This window comes from Nomascus leucogenys, chromosome 17, assembly GCF_006542625.1.
Source record: "Nomascus leucogenys isolate Asia chromosome 17, Asia_NLE_v1, whole genome shotgun sequence".
In the NCBI taxonomy this organism is placed as follows: domain Eukaryota; kingdom Metazoa; phylum Chordata; class Mammalia; order Primates; family Hylobatidae; genus Nomascus; species Nomascus leucogenys.
This window is the reverse complement of record NC_044397.1, coordinates 48,741,920-48,760,263: the sequence shown is the minus strand read 5'-3', so window position 1 is coordinate 48,760,263 and position 18,344 is coordinate 48,741,920. Positions and strand designations below refer to the sequence as shown.

At 38.9% G+C, this 18,344-nt stretch overlaps 1 pseudogene; it reads right to left on the bottom strand.

Annotated features, from left to right (window-relative positions):
* Window positions 1-1,511: 1,511 nt before the first annotated feature.
* On the bottom strand, window positions 1,512-3,211 carry LOC105737682 (annotated as a pseudogene).
* Between the last annotated feature and the right edge of the window lie 15,133 nt (window positions 3,212-18,344).

The window sequence follows — 18,344 nt, the reverse complement described above, 5'->3', positions numbered from 1 at the left end:
CTATTACATTTCTGCATATATAATAAATTTAGTATCTCAAAAAAATCTGCACCTTCATGTTTATTGAAGCCTTATTTGCAATTGCCAAGATATGAAAGCAACCGAAAATGTTCGTGGACACTGACTGGATAAAGAAAACCATGGTATATATACAGAACAGAATATTGTTCAGTCATGAAATATAATAAAACCCTGCCATTTCAACATGGATGGACCTAGAGGACATTAGACCAAGTGGAATATGCCAAAAGCAAAAAGACAAATACTGTACCATCTTACTTTTATGGGGAATATAAAAAGGTTGGACTCCTAGAAGCAGAGAGTGTAAAGCTGAGTGCTAGGGCCTGAAGATGGGAAAAATGGGAGGTGGTCAAATGGTACAAAATTTTAGTTATAAAACAAGTTATTGTGACCTAATGTACAGCTTCATGACTATAGTTAATAATACTGTTAGGGATGCTGAAAACTTGCTGAGAGATCTCAATTGTTCTCACAACAAAAAGGGTAACCATGTGAGGTGATAGATGTATTTGTTCATTAATGTGATTGTATTAACCATTTCACTATATATATGCATATAAAATAAATACATTGTAAACAGTAAACATATAGGTATTCAATTATTTGTGAAAAGATCCACATGTTACACACCCATACATACATACGTGTGTACGTATATGTATCTGTATGTGTGTGTGTATATATATATATATTTGACACAGTCCCAGTAAGCTAAATACAAAGCAGGAGAAAACTGTAAAATGACACTTATTTAAAAATAAAGTTAAAATTGAGAGTTTAATATATGCTCAGCAATGTTTTAAGGTCCTCAGTGACATAGTATATTTGATAAATGTGTGGAGTAAATACATCAAACTGTATTACAGTTGAGGAATTTGGGTATACAGACTTTAATTTACCAATATTAGTTTATATAAAAAGAATAACATTTTGAATTAATGTAATTTTAGAGTTTCTTATATTTAGGGAGATGGTTAGTGTTTTGATAAAATTACTGAGTATAAATTTCTATAAAATTACATTTGAAACCACTGTAGAATAAAAAATTATAAAGCAGAAAACATGCATCTTTTTGTGGTGTTCCTGGGATTTCTGAACCAAATCCCAATATCACCAAAACTCTCATGTAATTTAGACATTATCCAAAAAAAGAACCTTAAGAATGGTTTAACATAGAGTTTCTCAAAAGTACAGATATTACTGTTTCTCCCAAAGCAATGGAAGTGCCGTCAGATCACACATTCTTTTAAGTTATTATTAAAACTTATTATCACTGTAAACTCAAAGGAAAAAAAAAACCTTACTGAAGGGGAAGTACAGTGCTTAGAAAATTTATGAGAATTGGACAAAAGATGCCTCTATGTTAAAACAAGAGAAAAAATGCAGCGTTCTAGAAACTATTTTCACTGGAGGAGAGCTATTCAAACCATGTATAAAGGTCTGGCTTTCTCCTTGACATGGGGAACTGTCATTTGTGTCATTTCCTTTCTTCACTCCCACCTACCTGGGTGTTTGACTACTGTCTTCTGTCTTTTCACATTCCAGGGCTCTTTGCTCCAGAAGGGTAATCAAGTCTGACTTGGAAATAACAAGACCTGTTTTATTAGAAAAGAATAGCATGATTCTTGCTAGGATACTCCAATTGCCAATCTAGTAATGTGCTCATTAGAGAAGAGAGAACATTATAGAAGATTCTAGAAAATTAATACCAATGTACTATTTCCTAACAGGAACTTTATAATATTAAGAAAAAATTTTGGCCAGGCGCGGTGGCTCACGCCTGTAATCCCAGCACTTTGGGAGGCCGAGGTGAGTGAATCACTTCAGGCCAAGAGTTCGAGACCAGCCTGGCAAACATGATGAGACACGGTCTTTACTAAAAATACTATATATATATATGTATGTATGTATATATTAGCCGGGCATGGTGGCACAAGCCTGTAATCCCAGCTACTCGGGAGGCTGAGTCAGGAGAATTGCTTGAACCCAGGAGGCAGAGGTTGCAGTGAGCTGAGATCATGCCATTGCACTCCAGCCTGAGCGACAGAGTGAGACTTCATCTCAAAACAAACAAAACAAAACAAAACAAAAATGTTTTTAATATGTAAGTTCTTAGCTCTACTACTCAGTAATACTAAATGAAAAATTGGTGGTAAAAATTGGGCCGGGCTCGGTGGCTCACGCTTGTAATCCCAGCACTTTGGGAGGCCGAGGCGGGCGGATCACGAGGTCAGGAGATCGAGACCACAGTGAAACCCCCTCTCTACTAAAAATACAAAAAATTAGCCAGGCATGGTGGCGGGCGCCTGTAGTCCCAGCTACTCGGAGAGGCTGAGGCAGGAGAATGACGTGAACCCGGGAGGCAGAGCTTGCAGTGAGCCGAGACTGTGCCACTGCACTCCAGCCTGGGTGACAGAGCAAGACTCCGTCTCAAAAAAAAAAAAAAATTGGATTTTAAAGTGTGGGTAACGATATTTTATGCCACTAAATTTCTTGTATTACCAGTAATTTAGACTGAAGTATACAGATCAGCTCAAAAAAGGAAAGATTAATGTTAAGATGAAACATCTTGAACATTTTTTTCTACCTCAACAGATACCCAACTTTTTTTGTTTTTGCTTTTATGAAGATGAATTCTGAAACTCATTTATGCAAAGCAGAAACTCCCAGAAAACGGAAGAAAATAAAATATTTAGTGTGGAATGTGAATTGTATATTGAAGTTATCCTCACCCAGAGACACCAGGTTTCTGTAGTTCTCTAACATCACATCCCTGTGCAAATGCTGCTGAGCAGAGTCCAGGCATTCCCACTCTTCTGGGGAGAATTCTATGGCCACATCCCTGAATGGCAACACTCCCTGAAAAATGAAACATATTTACCAAGTGACCAAAGAAATAATTCTTGATTTGACATCAGGTAAAATGAGAGTAAAAAGAGCCGGTTCTGACTTATATGAGTTACTGGAGTTATCCAATAAGATACCTTCCAGCAGAAAAATATTCTCTAATGTATTCTTTAACTCTGAGAAAAGAGGATGGCATAAGATCTACAAAACCAGTGTAGATGCATTACTTTTCTTGATAATAAAATATACAATAAAGGGCACAAACACAGACATGTGTATTTTTGAGTGCTATATTTACATGATACAAGGTAAGTTGTCCATAGTTAATAAATGGAAATTTCATGGTGAGTTAGAAACGTACTGCTCAAATCTTATTGTGTACAACGATGAACAGGAGATCTTGTTAAAATGTAGACTTTGACTCTGGATTTAGGGTGGAGCTTGAGTTTCAGAATTTCCAACAAGTTTGCCAGTGGTGTTATTGCTTCTGGCCCAAGGGGAGTATTTTGTCAGAAATCTAGTAAGTGGCACAGCCTAGGTTTTCTGTTTATTTAACCAGTAAACAAAGATGAGAGCCTTTATTCTCCATATCTTCAAGCTGTATGCAAAGAGAATCTAAAGAAGGAGGAGCTATCAGATTAAATGTGGTTTAATACTGGTTTTTGTCCATCAGTTGACAAACCTCCCCAAGGTGCCTATTAATAATAAATAGAAAAATAACTCTAGAGTGAAAGAAAGTCTGTCAGAGAGCATATTTACCAAGTGAATACAATTAACATCAACTATAAGAAATTTGTCTCAGGTGCTGATGCATACAGGATGATACAACACTACTGTGCTATTACTAACCAAAAAAAAGAGTCAACTTAATCTGAGTCTTGTCATGAAAAAACATCAGTTTTAAGCAAAGATTAAGCTGCAAATATCTCCCGTTTTGTAATCTCTAATGGTGTGTGTATATAAATAAGTCTTTCTTTAGCATCCTAGAGAGGAAGTCTCTTCTAATTATTTGTTATTCAGCACTTCCTGAGTTATCATGGGCAATAAAGGCCATTCTCATTAAATGTGCATTTTTATAATTTGCTTTGCATAGAGTTCATGGAAGCTAAAGAGTACATTGTCTTTTTCTTAAGAACCTGATTCCCATCTCCCACAGGAGTCTTGGGCATCTAAAACTTCCCAGGTTCCACAGTCACAAAAGGAACATTTTTAATGCTGCAGGTCAGAAATTCATGGTGACAATTTTTCTTGGCTTATTAGAAGCTGGGATGTACAGGATGAAGAGTAGGCTCTAGTATGTAAGGAAGAAGTATTTCTCAGAGCCCTTTGACTATCATAAGAAGAAAAAGGGGAAAAATAGTTAAAACAAATTGACTAGGCAGGAACATCACAAGTAGAGAAGTAAACATTTTCAAGTTCTACACACATAACATTTCAGAAGGAAAATGAACACAGTCCCAGACCTGAGACACATTCACCTCAGAATAAGCCATTGCTTTCTTTTTCTCCTTTTTCTCTGTGATCCCTTCTCAGGTGTGATAATCTACACAAATTACACCCGCGTCATGAGAATATGCCTTTGAAGCATCAGCCAAGCTTCTTCCCCGATACCACCGCACCTGCAGGTAGAAGGACCTAGAATTGTGGATAAAGTCTGCATTTTTCTGTCCTTTATCACAGGAGAGGTTCAGAAACAATAAACTCTTACATAGAAAAACCAAAATGTGAGTTTCCCCTTTCCAACACTCAGGTGCCCTCCTCTGTCAGGGATGGCAGCAATTTCTGCTGCAGCAATAGGAATATGGGCCACCCTCACCTGCCCCTACCAAACCCATGCATAGCAATCCCTATGATCTGTTTTAAACTAAAGCTAAGTGCACCTCTTTCAAATGTATCTGGAAGCACTCATGATTGACCCTGGGGTCACCTTTGCCTCACATGTGGCACTTAATTAAAATAACATGGCTGCAGGAGGGAAGTGGGGCAAGGGGACTAAATAGAACCCTCTAACAATCAATCATGTCCCTGATGGAACACCAAATTTAATGGCTATCCAAATAAGGAGCATCTTCATAAGAACCAAAATTCAGGGGAATGACCGCAATATCTGGTTTTAATATCACATCAAAGAAAAAGCACTGAAGATGATAAGAAAAGAAAGTCTTGAATTGCCAACAGCACCTCTCCTCCATTCCCTGGTAGAGCAGCTTGGCAAGAAGAGCAAACCTGTGCACTTACAGGAGGGAGAGTGCAGTGATTGTGAGACCCTGCAGTAAAACTCAGTGCTGCTGGTCATAGCAGAAAGCAACACGGGGCAGAGTTCAGCCAGTGCTCACAGAGGGAGCACTCAGGCTAGCCCTAGTTGAGAGAAAGTGTCCATTTCAGTGGCCAAAACCTGAGTTTCAGGTAGCCCCACCACCATGGGCTAAAGCACTCTGGGGTTCTAAATAAACTTGAAAGGCAGTCTAAGCCACTGGGCTGCAATTTCTGGGCAAATCCTGGTGCTTTGCTAGGCTTAGAGTCAAAAAGCTTGAAGTGCATGTGGCCTTATGAGACGCCAACTGGGATGACCCAAGGAAGTGCCTGCATTGCCCTTAGCCCAGCCACAGGCAGTGCAACTCGAAGGTCTGGAAGAAACTCTTTTCTTCTACTTGTGGAGAGGGAAGAGGAGAGTAAAGAAGACTTTGTCTTGCAATTTGGATACCATCTAAGCCACAGTAGAATATGGCACCAGGAATGGTTTTAAGGCCCCCATTCCAGGACTTAGCTCCTGGGTGATAGTTCTAGGCACACCCTGGGACAGAAGAGAACACACTGCCTTGCAGGGAATGACTTAGTCCTGGCAGGATGCATCACCTGCTGACTAAAGAGCCCTTGGGCCTTGAATAAATGTTAGCAGTAACCAGGTATTACTTGCTGCAGGTGAGACCCAGGGCTGTGCTGGCTTCAGGTATGACCTAGTGCAATTCAAGCTGTGGCAGCCATGTGGAGAGACTCCTTGCTTGAGGAAGAGAGAGGGAAGAGCAAAGGGGACTTTGTCTTGGAGCTTAGTTACCAACTCAGCCACAGTGGAGTAGAGTAACAAGAGGGCTCCTGAGGTCCCTGGTTTTTGGCCTTGGCTCCGGGATGGCATTTCTGGAACCACCCTGGGCCAGAGAGGAGCGTACTGTTTTGAAGGAAGGATGCATGCCCTGTCAGAATTCACCACAAGCTGACTGAAGGGCCCTTGGGTCCTCAGTAAATATCAGCAGAAGCCTGGAAGTCCTTGCTGTGGGCTTTGGGTGGTGGTGGCCACAGGGAGTGGCTTCTTATGCTTGAGAAAGGAGAGGAAACAGTAGGAAGGATGTTGTCTCCTGGCCTCAGTGCCAGCTAAGCCACAGTAAAATAAGGCATCAAGTAGATTCCTAAGGTTCCTGACCCCATGTTCTGGCTACCAGATGGCATTTTGTTATGCCCCAGCCCAGGGTGGATAAGAAAGCTCGCTGCCCTAAAAAAAAGGACATGAGCCTGAAAGGATTTACCACTTCCTGACTGAAGAGAACGTGGGCCTTGAGTGAACATCAGTGGTAGCTAGTCAATGGTCCCTGTGGGCCTGTGTGAGACTCAGTCTTGTGCTGGCTTTGAGTCACACCCAGTGCAGTCCTAGTGATGGTGGCCACAGGGTACTCGTGTCACCCCTACCCCAGCTCTGGGCAGCTCAGCATGGAGAGAGACTCCATTTATTTGGTAGAATGTAAGGAAAGAGAAAAAGAGTCCCTGCCTGGCAATCCAGGAACTCTTTTAGATCTTACCTAAAACCCCCAAGGTGGCACTTCTACAAGTCTGCAAGCCTCGCTGTGTTACTGGGGTTGGGGTGTCCCTTAATGCAGATATGACTGCAATGACCGAAGACTTAGATTACAACATGTTTTCTTTGAATACATATAAAGCCTTTCTAAGAAGGACAGGTTAAAAAAAAAAAAAGCCCAGAATGCAAAGACTAAAATAAATACCTGACTCATTAATGCCCAGATATCAATGAACATCCACAAAAATTGAGACTATCCAGAAAAACACAACCTCATTAAATGAACTAAATAAAGTGTGCAATTCCTGAGTGACAGAGATATGTAACCTTTCAGACAGAGAGTTCAAAATAGCTGTTTTGAGAAAGCTCAACAAAATTCAAGAGAACACAAAAAAGAAATTCAGAATCTGATTTGGTAAATTTAACAAGTTAATTAAAATTATTTTGAAAAATCAAGCCAAAATTCTGGTGCTGAAAAACTCAAATGACATTGAAGAATGCATCAGTCTCTTAACAGCAGAATTAATCAAGCAGAAGAATTAGTGAGTTTGAACACAAGCTATTTGAAAATATACAGTCAGAGGAGACAAAAAAAAATTAACAAACAATAAAACATGCTTATGAGATGTAGAAAATAGCCTCAAGAGGGCAACTCTCAGAGTTATGACCTTAAAGAGGAAGGAGAAAGAGAGTTCAGGATAGAAAGTTTATTCAATGGGATAATGACAACTTCTCATACCTAGAGAAAGATATTAATATTCAAGTACAAGAAGGTTATAGAAATGAAGCATAATTAACTTAAATAAGACTACCTGAAGGCCTTTAATAATAGCCTCCCAAAGGGCAAAGATAAAGAATCCTAAAAGCAGCAAGAGAAAAGAAACAGATAGCATTCAAACAGGCAAACCAATATGTTTGACAGTGGATTCTTCAGTGGAAACCTCAGAGGTGAGGAGATAGTGGCAGGATACACTTCATGTGCTGAAGGAAAAGACTTTTGTCCTAGAATAATACATCCAGCAAACATATCCTTCACACATGAAGGGGAAATAAAAACCTTTCTAGACACACACACACACACACACCACACACACACACACACACACACACACAGGGATTTTATTAACATCAGGCCTGTCCTACAAAAATGCTAAAGGGAGTATTTTAATCTAAAGGAAAAAAACATTAACGAGCAACAAGCAAGCATCTGGTACGAAACTCACTGGTAATATTAAGTGCACAAACAGAATTTCATAGCACTGCAAATGTGGTGTGTAAACTATTGCTATTTTGAGAAGACTAAAAGATTATTCTATAGTGACTTGTGTAGTTATTAAAAATAATAACTCTTTCTCTACTGCCTCTTTAAGGCCATAACTCTTACATTTACATTTAAGGCTGTTGCAGTTATTAAAAATACTAACTATAACAAGTTCAAGACACAGACAGTATAATAAGATATAAATAGAAACAAAAAGCCAGGCGCAGTGGCTCACACCTGTAATCCCAGCACTTTGAGAGGCTGAGTAGGGCAAATCACCCGAGGTCTGGAGTCTGAGACCAGCCTGACCAACATGGCGAAACCCCGTCTCTACTAAAAATATAAAATAAGCCTGGCATGGTAGCACATGCCTGTAATCCCAGCTACTTGGAAGGCTGAGGCAGGAGAATTGCTTGAACCCTGGAGGCAGAGTTTGTGGTGAGCCAACGTCGTGCCATTGCACTCCAGCCTGGGCAACAAGAGTAAAACTCTGTCTTAAAAAAAAAGAAAAGAAAAGAAAAGAAACAACAAAGTTAAAAAGTGGAGGAATAAAGTGTATTTTTTATTAGTTTTTGCTTTTCTTTTTTGTTTGTTCTTTTTTACAACGTGTTAAGTTGCCATTAGTTGAAATGGGTTATAAGATGTATTTGCAAGCCTCATGGTAACCTCAAATAAAAAAAACCTGTAACAGACACAAACACATAAAAGCAAAAAATTAAAACATACCACTAGATAAAATCACCTTCACTAAATGGAAGACAGGATGAATGGGAGGGAGGGAGGGAGGAAAGAGCACAAAACAAGAAATCAGATAACAGAATGGCTGAAGTAAGCCTTCGCTTATCAGTAACAACATTGAATGTAAATAAATTAAACTCTCTAATCAAAAGACATAGATTGGCCAAATGGGTAAAAACAAGCAAACAAACAAAACAACAAAACCCAACAATCTGCTGCCTGCAAGGCACAGACTTCACACTTTACCTATAAAGACACACAGAGACTGAAAATAATCGGATGGAAAAAGATAGTCCATGCAAATGGAAACCAAAAAAGAGCAGGAATAGCTATACTTATATCAAACAAAACAAATTTCAAGACAAAAACTATAGAAAGAGACAACAAAGGTCATTATATCATGATAAAGTGGTAAATTCAGCAAGAGGATATAACAGTTGTAAATATATATGTGCCCAACCCTGGAGAACTCAGATATTGGAAGCAAATACTAGAGCTAAAGAGAGAGATCAACCTCAATACAATTATAGCTGGAGCCTTCCAACATCCCACTTTCATCAGTGGACAGATCATCCAGATAGTAAAATCAACAAATAAACACTGGACTTAATCTGCAATATGGACCAAATAGACCTAATAGATATTTACAAAGCATTTCATCCAACAGCTGCAGAATACAAATTCTATACCTCAGCACCTAAATTATTCTCAAGGATAGACCATATGGTAGGCCACAAAATAACTCTTAAAAGATTCCCTTCCAAAATGAAATCATATTAAGTATTTTCTCTGACTATAATAGAATAAAACTAGAAATCAATAACAAAAGGAACTTTGGAAACTATACAAACACAGAGGAATTAAAATAGGCTTCTGAATGACCAGTGGGCCAATAAAAAATTTGAGAAGAAAATTTAAAATTTATTTGAAACAAATGAAAATGGAAACACAATATACCAAAACTATAGATACTGTGAAAGCAGTACTAAGAGGAAAGTTCATAGCAATAAGTGCCTACACAAAAAAGTTTTAAAATATCAAAATAAACTATTAATCTATCATAAAGAACTAGAGAAGCTAGAACAAACCAAACCCCAAATTAGGAGAACAGAAATAATAAGGATCAGAGCAGAAACAAGTGAAAATAAAACAAGAAATACAAAAGAATATTATAATGTAAAGTGAGTTTTTTTGTAAAGATAAACAAAATTCATAGAACTTTAGCCAGGCTGTTTGGGATTCAGGGCCCCATGGTGTTTGAATTATCTTCAGGTCTGAAGATGCCAAGTGCATTGAAAGATGGAGGTGGAATGGCTGATTGCTCTTCTGTGAAGCTATTTTTCTAGAAGTCTGGTTGAACTGCTCCAGAAGGGACTGTATATTACAAACAGGCAGAGAAATATTCTGCCTGCAAATTATGGGGCAAGCCAAAGAGAGAAAAGCCTCTCTGAACTAAAGTATTGTGGGCACCTCATATGTTTATACCCCATCTGGTAATTCTGTACAGTGTTTTAATAACATAATTAAAATCAAAATGATCTCCAACCTCAGAGACACTCTATAATGGCAGAAGAAAAAGAACACTGTTTTATTAAATAAACCAGAAGGTGATATGCATCACAGCAAATCTGCCAAGATTGTTCTTAAATAGACTTAACAGCACAATTGTCATACATAGTTGATCCTAAATTCATTTGCTGGTTGAGAAGGCCGTCTGTACATTGGGCATATTCAATGAAATTTTAATTGGCTATATTCAGGAGAAAAATTAACTTTTTTATCTTCATAGAAGAAGATAGTTTTGCAACTTGAAGTCAAGTGTCTGCTGAAGGTAGGCACCTACTATCCAGCAGAAACTGTGGCATAGGGTACTATCTTTTTTGCTATTTACATTTCAAAGCAATGGTTTCCAGGTCCTAGAGAAAGACATTTCTAAGTTAAAATGATTGACCAAGTCCTATTTAGCTATTAAAATGATTTACATATATTTCAAAAAGTCAGAGAAAGAATTTACATAGCAAAGTTTTCTAAGTTAAATCCTTTAAGAATAAAAGAACAAAATCTCTTCCTTTATTTTCAAGTTGGAGAATTAAGTCTGCTATTTCTAATTTCTATTTGCCTTTACAACAGCCAGGTCTAAGGCCATGACCTTGAACTCATGGACATCTGAATTCCAGTAGGCATTGGAAGCAGGCACCTGAGTCATGGTGTTAGGTACAACGTGTACGTATGAAAGAGGGTTTAGTCAGAAAGTAAAGGCAGAGGCTGGGTGTGGTGGCTCAAGCCTGTAATCCCAGTGCTTTGGGAGGCCAAGGCAGGTGGATCACCTGAGGTCAGGAGTTTGAGACCAGCCTGGCCTACATGGTGAAACCCAGTCTCTACTAAAAATTCAAAAATTAGCTGGGTGTGGTGGTGGGTGCCTGTGGTCCTAGCTACTCAGGAGGCTGAGGCAGGAGAATCTCTTGAACCCGGGAGGCGGAGGTTGCAGTGAGCCGAGATCGCGCCATTGCACTCCAGCCTGGGTGACAAGAGTGAAACTCCATCTCAAATTAAAAAAATAAAAATAAAAAAGAAAGTAAAAGCAGAAGACAGAAAGATGCTATGAAGGGCTGTCAATCTAAAATAATCAAAAGGCTCAAAATTCAGTTTTAGAGTTTATTCAAGTAAAAAGCAAGAAACAGTCATCCAGGAGACAAAGACTCCAGGCGTGGTGGCACGCGCCTGTAGTCCCAGCTACTCATGAGGCTGAGGCAGGAGAATCGCTTGAACCCAGGAGATGGAGGTTGCAGTGAGCCCAGATCGCGCCACTGCACTCTAGCCTGGGTGACAGAGTGAGACTCCATCTCAAAAAAAAAAAAGAAAAAAGAAGTTGTTTCTCTTAAATGTTGAGTATCTGCTCCACACCCGGCACTGTCCTCTATATTTGTTTACTTTATATAAACATTAAAACAACTCCATAACTTATAAAACATCCTAAATTTCCACCAGAAAAAAGTCAGCCTGGTAAAATTAAAAAATTTGTGTGATGTCACTTAAAATAAATAGAAGGAAAAATTAACTAAAGAAAATTTTGACTTAAATAGTTTTTTTCTCCAATCGGTAAGGGAGAAAATGGAATGCAATAGTGAAATAAAATGTAATATGCTCACTCACTGTAGAATTAAATCTTCAAATTAACTTCTGAGTGACATTAAATTTTACGAAAACATTCTTAAAATCCCTGAGCAGATAATGTAAAAATATTTCATAAACTTTGGAACAAAAAAATTATATATTTGTTCTCATGTGAATAATATGCAAGTAAACAAAAAGTATATATAAGGAAGATTCTGAACCCAGGAGACTTGAGATTTGGGAAAAATAAGTTCAGTGTACAATAGAGAAACTAATTTTACTTTAAGCATTTGTGAAGTTCCTGATTTGCTAGCAAATTGTCAGCTCTTCTGACACCATTTTTTTGGTCCACTATTTTCTTTTCCATTTAAAGAAGTGTATACACACACACACACACACACGCAATTTCTTCCTCTATATTTCTCTTACACTTAATAGTTTATTTTTAGCTTAATATATTTGTATATTGCAGTCAATGTAAATCAAAACACTAAAACATCTTTATGTGTTCAGTTGGAAAAATATTCACTAATTTTTTTTTTTTTTGAGATGGAGTCTCACTCTGTCACCCAGACTGGAGTGCAGTGGCGTGATCTCAGCTCACTGCAACCTCTGCCACCCAAGTTCAAGTGATTCTCCTGCCTCAGCCTCCTGAGTAGCTGGGACTACAGGTGCACGCCACGCCACCACTCTCGGATAATTTTTTATATTTTTAGTAGAGATGGGGTTTCACCATCTTGACCAGGCTGGTCTTAAACTCCTGACCTCATGATTCACCTGCCTCAGCCTCCCAAAGTGCTGGGATTACAGGCGTAATTTATAACTGTTTAAATTAATCATTTAAATTTAATCATTTATAGTGATTTAAAATTCAGAAACTATGGCTTCCGATTACATTCCTATATGATTTTTTTTTTTTTTGAGACAGAGTCTCACTCTGTTGCCCAGGCTGGAGTGCAGTGGCATGATCTCAGCTCACTGCAACCTCCGGCTCCTGGGATCAAGCAATTCTCGTGACTCAGTCTCCCAGGTAGCTGGGATTACAGGCGCTGCCACCACGCCCGGCTAATTTTTGTATTTTTAGTAGAGATGGGGTTTTTCCATGTTGGCCAGGCTGGTCTCGAACTCCTGACCTCAGGTGGTCCACCCACCTGTGCCTCTCAAATTGTTGGGATTACAGGTATGAGCCACCCTCCTGGCCCTGTTACCTTGATTTCTGAATTTTATGCTAAACTTTATGAGATGGGACTGGGCACCTTCTAGAAGTTTGTTCATATTTCTAAGTGTTTACTGAATATCCTGTTATGGAAATAAGTTAGTGATATGTGTATTGTCTGAAAGAGATAGATACCTTTGCTTTTCTCATTGAGCTATAAAATGTAAGCACCTTAAAAAACAATTTCCCTTGCATAAACACTGAGTTTCAGTAATTTTTTCTGAATTTATCTACCACTTAGTTTCTAAAACTAAGTGAACAATTCTAACTTGGAAATTAAAGCCTGAGCCCTGTGACTCCAAGCTAAGAGCAATATGGAGCCTGCAAAAGGAGGTTATTGAAGACCTTGAAGGCCTAGTCAGTTCTTTCTAGGGAGCCTCTCCTGCAGATGTCCCAGCCTGCTCACCCTAGCCATGGAAGAAGCCTTTATACTGAGATAAGCAACAGAGCCCAGGAAAGCTGGGGACCCACAGGCAGATGCAGTTAGAGTTAGAATAGATGGGAATTGGGAGGATCTTACTGAAAATAAAAGTGTTTTGGGGCAGTTTCTAGGCTTCGTAAAATAAAACAAATTCAGATTTACGTAGGAAGTTCTGAATCCCAACAACAGAAAAAAGTGCCAAGTATGAGATTTTTAAGGATATCAACGTGTATAGGCAGACAAGGACTTTCTTTCGTAGAGAATAGCAAACAAGTTTAGAAAGAAGATGGAGTAAGAATGGTATGATAGAAGGGGGCAAAATTAGATTCTAGATCAGAGAATGTTTTACCCTGAAGTCAGCATGTTCTTAAGGAGAGACAGAAAATGGGGTTGTATGTTGGCTCGGACTGAGGGTACTCAACGGTCAGGAGCCCTGAGATAAGAGAAAAATTTAAGCAAAGTTGATTTAAAAATATTTTGACCACTGAGGAAAAGTATTTAGCTGATTCTTTTATAAGAAAGAGGTGGAAATTTGCAGAGTCTGTATCTGGCTATGTGATAAGTAAGAAAATACAAAACCATCTAAGTCATAACAGGAAAAAGTGTTTCTCTTAAGCTGTTGGTGAAAACCACAAAGGATGGAGAAATTTATTTATTTATTTATTTATTTATTTAGAGACAGTCTCACTCTGCCATCCTGGCTGGAGTGGGAAAGAGTGCAAGGAATTTTTTTTGAGATGGAGTCTTGCTCTGTCACCCAGGCTAGAGTGCAGTGGCATGATCTCGACTCACTGCAACCTCCGCCTCCCGGGTTCAAGCGATTCTCCTGCCTCAGCCTTTTGAGTAGCTGGGATTACAGGTGCCTGCCACCACGCCCAGCTAATTTTTGTATTTTTAGTACAGACAGGGTTTCACAATGTTGGCCAGGCTAGTCTCAAACTCCTGGCCTCAGGTCATCTGCCCACCTCGGCCTCCCAAAGTGCTGGGATTATAGGCATGAGCCACCACGCCCAGCCAAATTTTTTTTCTTTTTCCAAAAATGTCATGGCATAAAATATCATTGCCCACACCTTAGAATTCAGTTGCTGCCACCAATTTTTGATTCAGTAGTACTGAGTAGTGAAATTAAGGACCTACAAATTTAAAATATTTTCTAAATATTTAGAAAGTTCTGTTATCAATCAATACTAATTTTTTAGAATTTTCTATTATATCCTCTTTACTAAGCATAATACTAGGTTGGTAATTAAAGAATTCAGTAAGATTTATGTTTTTTTTTTTTTCTTAATAAAACAGGTATTGCTGTCTCTAAGCCAGACTTGATCAACTGCCTGGAGCAAAACAGCCCTGGAATATAAAGAGAAATAAGATGGTAGCCAAACACCCAGGTAGGTGAGAGCGAATGAAGCAGATGACACAGATGAAAGGTACACAAATCAAGGAGGCAGCCAGTCTTTAAAATGTGGTCTGGGGAGCTGTGCTTTGATGGAAAGTTTCTGGGAAGCCCGAGTCATTTTTTTCTTTTGCTCTCACATAGTGTGGGACACCTTCTGCCCCATGCTTTTAAATTCTCTAAGGATTCTACTTTTGCTTCAGTAATCTTCCTTCAAGTTCACAGTGTGAGTCAAAGTTTTCTTTATGGCTTACCAGGGACTGCACAAACTGACTGCTTTGCCATTGCTTTTGGGGACATACAAATATCTGCATATTTTTGAGAAACTCTATGTTAATCCATTTTAAAAATTATTTTTTTGCATCATGTCTAAAATGTGTGAGAATAGTAGTTTCTGTTTCATTGGTGATTGTCCATTTTTCTGCACATGCCATTCTGTTTTTATTACTATAACCTTGAAATATAAAGTTTTTTTATTAAACTTTTTATTTTTTAATTTTTATCCATGTATTTATTCATTTAGAGGCTGGGTTGTGAGACTTGCTGTGGGGGGATATGCAAGCAGGGTACTGCTTATGTCTTCATTTTACTGTGTTGCATACTTTATATATAGATTCACAGATGGAATTGCTATATTATGCGATAATTTCATTTTTAATTATTTGACGAGCACTCATGATGTTTTTTATGATGGCTGCATCTTTTTTCTCATCAACAACTTACATAGGTTTCAGTTTCTTTACATCATCAACATAGTTGGTATTTTTGAAAAAATTTGTAGTGGCCATTCTAATTGATGTCAGGGAATTTTGCTTTGTATTGTGATTTTGTTTTTCATTTTTCTATAAGTTATTAATTATGTGCAACCTTTCAAATGCTTCTTCCCATTTGTGTATTTTTTTTTTATTAAAATTTAGTTTAATCATTAGTCCTTTTTTTTTTTTTAAGATGAAGTTTCACTCTTGTTGCCCAGGCTGGAGTGCAATTGTATGATCTCAGCTCACTGCAGCCTCTGCCTCCTGGGTTCAAGTGATTCTTCTGCCTCAGCCTCCCAAGTAGCTGAGATTACAGGCATGCACCACTATACCCAGCTAATTTTTTATTTTTAGTAAAGATGGGGTTTCACCCTGTTGGTCAGGCTGGTCTCAAACTCCTGACCTCAGGTAATCCACCCATCTTGGCCTCCCAAAATGCTGGGATTACAGGCGTGAGCCACTGTGCCCAGCTATATCAACTTTTTAAATTACAATTTAATAAAAACTAGAAAATAATAGCCAAATAAGAATTTAAAAACTCACCAATATGTGGACAGTAAACAACATGTTCCTGGACAACCAGTAGGTCAAAAGAAAAAGCAAAGGGAAATCAGAAAGTATAATGCGAAAAAAGAAAATAGAAACAAAGCATACAATGACTCCTGGGATACAAAAAAAAAAAAAACCCACAGAACAGTTCTAAATCAGAAGTTTATAGTGATATATTTCTATGTTAAGAAAAAGGAAAAGATGTCAAATAAAAAACATAACTTTAATCCACAGAAATACTTGAAAAAGAGCAACTAAATAATCCCAATGTAAGCATAATAAAAAAAAAAATAGGTCGGGTGTGGTGGCTCACACCTGTAATGCCAGCATTTTGGGAGGCGAAGGTGGGTGGATCACCTGAGGTCAGGAGTTCAAGACCAGACTGGCCAACATGGTGAAACTCCATCTCTACTAAAGATACAAAAATTAGCTGGGTGTGCTGGTGGGCTCCTGTAATCCCAGCTACTCGGGAGGCTGAGGCAGGAGAATCGCTTGAGCCTGGGAGGTGGAGGTTGCAGTGAGCCAAGGTGTTGAATTGCACTCCAGCCTGGGCGACAAGAGTGAGACTGCATCTCAAAACAAACAAACAAACAAACAAACAAACAAACAAACAAACGCAGCAGTGGTTAACATTCCATAATGCCAAATCTAATCTTAGCTCAAAGGCACTTTACTGAGAGGGGCCTTTAACCCCCTAAATCTTAGGAAAGACTCTAACCTTTCGAAGTTGCGCCTCAACCACAAGTTTCGTCAAGTGTTCTTGCCTTTTATTAAAAAGGACCTTTTATCTTACCTGTCTTAGGAGACACTCTAACTCCCCTAAATTGGGCTACTAACACTTGCAAAAAGTTAGCCAATTGGTGATTCAGTCTATTTCCTGTGGGTTGGCGGTTTCCTTAGTATCATCCCTTTGTGATTCACTGAAAAGAAGCTTCCAGAAATGGTCCCAATCCAGAACTGAAGAGTGAGTTCTTGGATTTCGTACAATAAATAATTTAGAGCCGTGGGTGGTGGCTCACACCTGTAACCCTGGCAATTTGGGAGGCAGAGGCAGGAGGATCACTTGAGGTCAGGAGTTTGAGACCAGCCTGGCCAAGATGGTGAAATCCCATTTCTACTAAAATACAAAAATTAGCCAGGCATGGTGGTGTGTGCCTGTAATCCCAGCTACTCCAGAGGCTGAGGCAGGAGAATCTCTTGAACCTAGGAGGCAAAGGTTGCAATGAGCTGAGATGGTGCCACTGCACTCCACCCTGGGCGACAGAGCTGGACCCTGTCTCAAAGAAAAAAGAAAAAGGAAAAGAAAGAATTTTGGGTGAGTCTGCAGTGCAAAGCAAAAGCAAATTTATTCGGAAAGTAAAAGGAATAAAAGAATAGCTACTCCGTAGGCAGAGCAGCAGTGTGGGCCACTCAACTAAGGATACTTACAGTTATGTCTTGATTATATTCTAACCAAGGAGTGGATTATTAATGAGTTTTACAAGAAAGGGATGGCAATTCCCAGAACTGAGTGTTTCTCTTTTTAGACCATGTAAGGTAACTTTCTGATGTTGCCATGGCATTCGTTAACTGTCATGGTGCTGGTGGGAATGTCTTTCACATGCTAATGCATTATAATTAGCGTGTAACCATCCGTGAGTACAATCAAAGGTCCTTTTTGTTCACATCTGGTTTTGGTGGATTTTTGTGACTTCTTTACTGCAAACTGTTTTATCAGCAAGGTCTTTGCGAACTGTATCTTGTGCCAATCTCCTATTTATCCTGTGTTTTAGAATGCCTGACCTCATGGAAAAGCAGTCCTGTAGGTGTCAGCCCTGTTTTACCCAGCACCTATTCCAGATGTAGTTGCTCTGGTTCAAATGCCTCTGACATGGCCACAGAGTGCTGGAATGTGGCTGGTCTGAACTGCAACGTGCTGGAAAGGTAAAATGCAAGGTTACATTCAAAGATTAAGCTTCAAAAACATACATGCTTTATTAACCATTATGCACTAATCACGTATTAAAATAACAATATTTGGGATATATTGGACTGATTAAATTGTTGCGATCAATTCCACCTGTTATTCCGCCTGTTTCTTTCTTTTTTATTTTGAGACAGAGTCGCTCTGTCGCCAGACTGTAGTGCTGTGGCGGGATCTCAGCTCCCTGCAACCTCTGCCTCTGGGGTTCAAGCGATTCTCCTGCATCAGCCTCCAGAGTAGCTGGGATTGCAAGTGCCTGACACCACACCCAGCTAATTT